Here is an 8,838-nt window from a genome sequence, read left to right on the forward strand (position 1 = left end):
AAAAAGGGGGAAAGAGAGAAAGGAAAAGAAAAACAGAAAGGGAAAAAGGGTAGGAAAAGCAGGCGCGAGAAAAGACAAAGAGAGCAAAGGAGGAGAAGATAAAGCAAGGGAGGGGAAGCGACAGATCCCCTTCCCCCCTTCTCTTTCTTCCCTTAGTAATTCAATCATTTTGTTTTTCTTCACCCTTTTAGTAGTGCTCTCCCCTATTTTCACTGCTTGGGCTCTTCCTCATTCCAAGATTAACATGACTGTGGATCGCTACTGGTCAAGTTTGGTGTTTTCATCGACTTAACATTCTTTCCATTTCAGGGGACAGTTTTTATTTCTTGATCTTCAACTTCGTTTCATGGATTAATTTTCCAATAGTTAATGTCAATGACTTGGCAAGGGATTCTGTGTTTTATTTTCTCTTTATTCCTAACATAAATTAACAAACAAATTTCGCAGTTGACTTCCAAAATGCACATAAATGACAGAAATGCATGAATTCATTTTTCATAAAGAGCTTCCTCCCCCCTTTTTTTCAGTGGCGGGGGAATACAAAAAAAAGTAAACTAAACAAATCCTGAAACAAAGATCATTCATGATGATATCTGGTAAATCAAAAAAACTCCAGTTCTGAGCTGTACTCCCTGGTTGGAGATGATGGATCCACTCTGTAGAATGTTCGACGGGACGTTCAGCATCCAATACTGATATACTTATTAAGTGCCGCAATCTGCCTCAGGTTGGATTGACTGCTTTTTTACGAGGTGTTGGCTGATGGACCGGGACGTACGTCCTGTCTTGGAGCTGTTTCACCAGTGTTCTTTCTCACCTCCACCCTCCGCATCTTCTTCTCTTCCGCTTTCTCTTCCTTCGGTCTGCCACCGTAGGTATGTAGCCAAGGCCAATACTCTGTCTTGACTTCCTTAAGCATTAACTGGCTTTCGGATCCCTGTAGGTATTTTCCGATCCCTTCTCTGGATGTACCCCGGTCCTGATCATTTCGGACGCCATCATAATGCCTGCGGCAGGGATCCGAGGTGTGTGGGATTCGAGATCCTTCTACATAGTTGTGACATTATGATCTCGAAGGCCCTCGGAATGAGTCCTCCAATGCCTCCTCCGTGACTCCACATAAGGAGTGGAAGTGGGCTTTGTTATCATAACATCGTTTTCACCATATACACAACCATTTTCCCCCATCTAATACAAATTTGACCCGTTGGTGCAGAGAAACGGAACTGCCGCCGCCCGTTGTTATGTATCCACGCCTCCCCCAACAGCAGCTATAAGACGGGGTTATGGCCAATGACTTGGAATGTAATGTCGAAGGTGACTGGTCCAATTTGCCAGGAATTTCATAGATCCCACCGATTCCCCTGCGGTGCCATCGAAAGCCCGCACAGTCAAATTGTTTTGGCCTTTTGGACGGTCAACGGCAGTTTTTGTAGGGTCGTCATGGCATGACATTCAAAGATGACCCTTATCAATCACACTCGTGCAATTCAATGTATTCTCGACATTTAGCGGAAACGTGCCAACGCTTGATTGTGCCCTTGCCTCCACGGGGTCTCCTCATCAGCAATGTTATGTAGGTGGTAGCCGTAAGACCACCAATCCATGGTTAAAATTATCGATGCGGATGTCGGGGAGATATGGCCTGATTAAGAGCCTTTCATAGGGCTTCCCGATGGCTTCCGAGCTCAACACAGTGATAAAACAGAGGATGGGCTGGCATCTTCTTCAGTTGATCAATAATGTTGTAATTCACTGTGTGTAAATAACTTCAAGAAATTCTTCGCTTCCTGAGATTGAAACTGGCTTCTTCAGGTTCCCTATTCTGGTTCTTGGCTAGGTTGCACTGCTCCAGACCTTCGGCGTATAAACCCTTCCACTCTGGTTATTCCTCTTGCTTCAGCGCACTACTATTTTCTCCTACTACTAGTTTCTCCTTCGGGCGTACTTCGACAATTGGTACCTCCATGGCACTCTCGCATGGTCACTGTGGTATGCGAAAGGGCGAGGGGCTGAGATCACTACCCGAACTGGGCTCCTCCGGGACCGTGGGGTTTTTTCTATGATGGGGACAAATGGTCTAATTGGTGAATTGGGGATGTCAGATTCCCCTATGACTTGAAACTTCATTTGTTTTCTGAACGCCGGCTAACTTCCACTTGTTTTGCTGTCAATCAAGCTAACTCTTAGAAAAATCCGAAAGTCTCACATTGTTGTACGGATCTTTTCATAGTATTTTGGCATGTGCATGGGGCTCCTTTAGGGCAAATGCCTTTAAACCCTGCTAGGCCTGCCGTGGTCAGTTCACTATACACCCAGTCTAGCGTCATTGCTCGCATCTTCTTTTCGAATTTTCCCCATCTTTTTCCTCTTGTTCCTCGATCATTCCGACATTGTCCTTCCTCATGGTCCGGCAAAGGATTCTCTTGCATACCACCGGCTTCGCATCGAATGACACCACCCCCCTCATTCCTTCAAATCTGCACCTTGTGGTTTTGAAGGCCCAAAATTGGTCATAGGGTGCCCTGGAAGATTGGATGGTACGCGCATCGGCCCCTCGGGATTATACCATGTGGGGGAGGATTTGTGAGAGGAATCCCGGGGTAGTAGATCTCATCATTTGTTCTAAAAGCTGGGGGAAATAAGTCTGCGTATGAATGGGAATCGGTTCCATCTCCGAAAAAACTCTTGGGTGTAGTCCTCGTGTGTGTTTTGCGGCTCGAGCGAGTGGTATTTCGGTTTGGGTTGGCACAGCGCGTGGCCACAAACTGGGGTCTGGGGCCCATATGCAGTGTTTGGTTTACTACCTACTGGTTCCTGTAGAAATTTCCTCCCCTAGGTTGTTGACTTCGGCCTTCTCTGTCTTAGGCTTCTCATAGGTCCCTGTATCATTTGGGTCGCTTCTTCCTTTTTTAACTTTGACCCACTTCTACTTTGGGCCATTATCGGTAGTGCCAGTCTTATCCTTCCAGCTTTGACGTCGGCTTTCCACTCGGCCCTGCCGATACAAATGTCCATGAAGTTTGATGAGGGTGGACCCTACGAGATGTTAACGGGAGGATCTTTAAACTCCCTCCGAACATCGATATTGCCTCACGTCGTTGACCGGAGGGTCCACTTGAGTGGCGCGTCTCTCCACGGGTGTGCATACTCCCTGAAAGTTCTGTTGGCGTTTTTTTTTCCATTTCAGAAAGAAACATCCTGTCCGTAGCCATTTCCACGATATGACGATATTGCCCGCTTCAAAGTACCATCGGCCAAGTCACCCCACGTGCTGATACTGGCCTTATTCCTTTTGGACATACCATCTAGCCGCTGTCCCAGTAAGACTGCTTTGGAGCAATGCATCATCAACTTCTCATTATCGGTATAGGCGGGCATCGACTGACACTACAATCCGGGGTGGGTCCGTAGGCAGGTGGTCCGTCAAAAAGCTTCTTCGAAGTCCGGCACTCTAAACGTTGGAGGAATGACTCAGTAGGGACTAGGCAGTAATCTGAGGGTCGGGCGTACTGTGGTGGTCCGAGTCCCCTCTATGGCCCTTAGCCGTTCTTCCAATTCATCACAACGGTGTTCCGTTGCAGTCTTGCTTGTCCCTCAATGAACCCGCAAACCGCTTGATGAGGGCATCCCTATCCTGTCATTGCTGGGATAAAAGGTGGCGTGCCATGCGGCGGTTTCCTGAGGTGATGGGGCGGACAGAAGATTGCCCCGGAATTGGCGTAAAACTCGGGCGTGTGGATAGGGTCATGTTTTCTCTTCATATCCTGCTCTTGGACTGTCTTCCTTTGTTCAGGCAATAGTCCAATATCTCTTTATTTGATTGCTCATCTCTTCTCTGCCCCCTGCTCGATCCCCAGAACACGGGGCTCTCTAACACTGTTCATTGCATGGCCCTTAGCTTCCGCGGGTGTTGATGGGTCGTACTTGTGCCTCAATCTTGCTGGATTCTCAGTCACGTCCAACTTTTTCCCCGCCTCCCGTTTCATGAAACCCGCATCCTTCAGATAACTGCATGTAATGGATGTTTATGAGTATGTATAAAAAAGGTGCAATCAATGCAGTCCTATGTGCTTTAGCCAAGGTTTTGAAAAAAAATCTTAATCATTTCTTTTCAAAATTTCATACAACTTTTTAGTGGGAGAAAAATAGAAAACTTCAACTAGTCTACCAGGTGTCAGATCCTGATTTCCCTGGTCCGCTCTTAACGAGGCACCTGAATCGTCTGGGGTTGGTTCTGACTTTGTGAGAGCTGGCACTTTCCACTTCCTGTTTTCAGTGCTTTGTACTGGCTTCCATAGTTGCCTTGTTTACACAAGGCTCCATCTTTTCAAGTACTTTGTTGAATAGTATCTCTGTTTTTCATCTGCTTCTCTAGGTTTCGTATGTACTGAGATTTTCCTCAATTTCTTCTCTGACTCCTCAATTGTTGGACTTTTTTGATCACGCATCTTTTGAATTCTCTTCTTCCCTCTTTTCTCAAACTACTGCCGATGCTTTCTTTGATGGCGAGCCCTGAATCTTGGTCCGCTTTGCTTGGCTCAAGTTGAAGGATCTACTGTACCCTGTTTTGGAAACTGTTTCTCTGGAGGTCATTCTTTTTAGACGGACCAATAGCTTCTCTCTCTCCCGACCGTTTCTCTCGCTGTCAGAGTTTTTTTCCTTGCACAGGAACCTAGGGTCACCTTGTCACTTTTTCCATATTCATAACCTCCTGGACCCCCGAGTTCTGACCTGGTTGCTTCGATATGTTAACACATTCCCTCCATGATACAAAGAATTCCCGGATCTCTTTCTTGGCTATCTCATCCTCCTATATTGTGAACCGAGAGCGTCCGCCATCCATGGGTCATTGGCACAACTGTGTTGCGCCTACTTGCTTCGAAACATGAGTGGTGCATAGGATATTCCACCCCAGGGACCTAGCATGGGACCCAAGAAGGTTTCCACATCTATATAATCACTTGGGCTGGTCGTCATGTGCGTGCCATACATCCCCCCTTGCTGACTAGTTGTGAAGTCTGTCTTTCCATCGTCCTGCTGGCATTTCCTCCCAACTACTCCTTCGAACATCTGCTAAAGGTATTCGGATTGTTGAGACAAGCACGCGAAAGAATCCCTATGGATGCATGGCAAATGGCTCCTCCCACACATAAAGCAATGGCACACCAGCAGGTCACAACGAGCATGTCCCATTCCGGCATCTGTTAATGAGACGGAAAGGTTTCAGCAAGAATACCGGAGACTGGGTCACCCCTTCCTTCACTTGTGCTACGAAGCAATGGTGGCATGATCGATGATCCTAGTTCCTTCGGGAAGATAGTAGGCCGTAGATGGGTCTAACGCTAGCGATGCAGTTGACTTCTTCTTTTCCTTTCCTTCTCATCACTCTTTCAAGGCTTTCCCAAGTGACTTTGATTCTCCCAGGTTCTGCCTTAAGCTCGGTGGCCCTGAACACTCCCTTGACAACGAAAGGTTCGAGGGGTGCGTACGTCTGTAACGTTGGCATTTTGACCAGATGGCAATAGTGAATTGTATTTTCTATGGTGGGAGCAAGGTCTACCCCATCCAAAGTAAAAAGCAACAATACTACGGATTCCAAAATTCCACCAATGCTTCAATCATGTGGTAGTTTACGGAAACATTCAATAGAAACCCGATGTGTGCCCGTACGTCCTGAGAAAAATCATCGGCTCTGAGGCGTCCACCCTTTCCAAATGTCTCTCAGCTCCTTTAAGGAATTGATCGAGCGTTGATTGTCAACCCTGTCTGGTATCTCAAGGCACCGATTCCTTACTTTGTTGTTCGCCCCCCTCTTCTTTTGATTGACTTTTCGAATACAATTGTACCACTAGTTCGGTTTCAATGATGGACTACTGTGCTCCCCATGAGTCGATTTTAAACAAACTGGCAAGCAATGGGAATGCGAGAATGAAATGCAGGAATGCACAATGCTTTCAATCTCAAGTTATAATCATATTAAATCATAGGATAAGGATGGAGCCTCTGTCTTAATCCCCGGGGTAATTATGTACCTAAGGTCCTCCCGAGGCTCTACCCTAGGCAAGGATTATGGAAAATCATGTGTGGTTAACTCTAACCCTTATGAAAAAGGTCCCCATATGAAACTCATCCCCTCACGAGGCCGGAAAAAGGCTTGCAGCTGAGCGGAGTGGTTTCGCGGGTTTCACATAGTCCAGCCACAGGGACTGGCACTATTACACTCTTTCTAATCCTAACCTGGGAAAGCCCGGGTGTAAGCTGTTAATCAGTGTGGTGAGTTTAAAAATAACCATTCAACCTACACCCCCTACCCCGACATCATCCATTAATTCAGACATTCATGCATATGTTAACCACTTTGTACAACATGAAAGGGATAATCAAAAAAGGCTTATTTGATTGAGATCGGATAATTTTTAATTAATCACTGGCTTAAACTCTCAACGGTCCCCAGCGGAGTCTCCAAGCTGTCGCGACGTCCCGACCCGGCCCAGAGAACCAATCGCTGGTTTAAAAATAGGTTCGGCGGCTTGCGGAACTGGGAAAAAGAATGGTGTATTTGAAATGTTGAATTTTTCGTGAACAACGATGTGTGGTGGAGTCGCCACTAAAACCTTTTGAAAGTGTGGTTAGAACCACTTGATACTACCCGTTAGGGGTAGAATCGGTCTAACGGTCCCAAAGTTAGGCTCGGGAGTATGGTTTACGCAAGGGGAAGGTATTAGCACCCCTACCCGCCCGTTCTTCCGATGTATCCGATTAATAAAGGTTTTCCGAATAAATGTATAGCCTTTAAAGATCACTCCCTTCAAAAGTCAAAACAAATGAAAATATATATAAGGTATTCCTTCCTCAGAACCGGGCAATCTAGTACTCCTAGAGTCATGTTCTCGTTGGCAATCATCGATAAGAACAATCGAAAATAGGATACAAAATACGCTCCCGCAGGATTTTGAAATCTATAGGTTTTTTTTTTTTAAGTATCAAATAATACATTTTCGGGAGTTTTTTGAGATTGGTTCGGGATTGAAATGAATTTTTCTTGTGCCTAAAAAGATATTTTGGTGATTTTTTCCAAGTGGTTAAATGATTTTTGATTTTTTTTCCCTAATTTTCAAAATAACACAAATGAAATCAATTGAAACCAAATGTGAAAATACTTTTGGATTTTTGAAAATGTCATGATTTTTGTGAATTTTATGGATACAACAATAATATACAAGGCAAATGGAGAAAACTGGGGTGAACCAGTTGGGATGGTGAGCCGGTCAAACGTTGACCAGTGGGGGGAAAAACCGTTTAGGTCTTGGTCAGACCAATGATTTTCCGAATCTTCCAATGTCCTCCGAACAACAGAATTTTAGACAACCATCACGAAAGTCATGGTTTAAAGTATACTTTAGAATGTATTTTTTGAAAATCTTGACATGTAGGGAAACAAATCTAACCTTTGCCAAACATGTTAGAAACTTTCTTGGATTTTCTTTCAAAAATTTTCAAGGTAAATAAGTTTCAAGCTTTAAAAATTTTTGAATTTTCTTGAAAATTTTTTCTGAATTTTGTGTGCTTTTTATTAATTTTTTTTTATTTTTTGTTTTTTTTAGAGTTAAAAGAATTATTTACAGTAAAGAAAGTGAAATAAGTCAAATAAACCAACAAGGCCGCTAGGGGAAAGGGGATGGAAATGTAACAAGTACATGAGAAGTTCATTGTCTTACGATCGTCTTTCTCTCCTCGTCTTCTTTCTCCCTTCTGTGAATCCGCAAGGTTAGTCCTACAAGCGCCTTCCCGTCCGAGGGTTGTTCTTGAGTTTCGACCGAGCACTAGGGAATACCTCTTCAATGGAGTGACTCCGGTACCGGTAGGAAAAGGGATCAATCGACTCGCTTGATCTTCTTTCGTTTTTCCTCTCTCCGTTCTTCTTTTCTGTTGATGAGTCTACTAGGCCGCTCTAAACAACGTCTTTCCCGGAGTTGTTCTTGAGCTCTGATTTGAGCACTACGGGGTGCCTTCTTCAAATGGAGTGACTCCAGCAAACACCGATAGGAAACGGGATTAGTCACCTCTTGATGTTACTAAAAAGACTAACTTCACAAACTGTGATAGAAAACTTCAATATTTGAAATCTTCTCCTTACGCACACCACCAGAGCTCCTTCCTTGTGCTTGAAATGAGAAGGCTATTTATAGCTTAGCTTGGGGCAAGCATAGGAAAGAAGACATATGGGAGTTATGCTTGTGTGGACCCAAGTATGGGCGGAAGACTGATGAATGCAATTAGCATGGTAATAATGCTCAACGGAGAAACCCTGACCTGTGTGTGAGTGATGATGGCGGCACAAAGTCTGGCTGCAGAATACTTCAGCGGCCTTTATCTTATGGGAAGATTTGGTCAAGGGCCGCCCCCTGCACTATTGTTGAGTGATTATGGAGGGCCCCCCCGTATTTGCTCCCTCCTAAGCAGCGCCTCAATATCCTTGTCCGCTTGCTCCAGGTCGGCCCCCTGACCACTGTGTGCTTGCTGCTGGGGGGAACAAAGTATGGATTGAGAATATGAAGGGAATATAGTAATGGGAAGATTGGTAAAGGGCAGCAAACATTACATTGGTGAGTGTGATGGGGGAACAAAGTATGGGATGAAGAATTATTAAGGGGAATATAGTATGGGAAAATGATAAAGGAGGAAACATGACATGTGGGTGAGTGGATGATGGGGGAAAAAGTATGGGATGAAGAATTATGAAGGGAATATAGTATGGGAAGCTTGGTAAGGGAAGAAACATGACAGGTGGTGAGTGATGATGGTGGAACAAAGTATTGGGATGAATGAATTTGA

Source organism: Malania oleifera, chromosome 10 (assembly GCF_029873635.1).
Source record: "Malania oleifera isolate guangnan ecotype guangnan chromosome 10, ASM2987363v1, whole genome shotgun sequence".
NCBI classification, from domain to species: Eukaryota; Viridiplantae; Streptophyta; class Magnoliopsida; order Santalales; family Ximeniaceae; genus Malania; species Malania oleifera.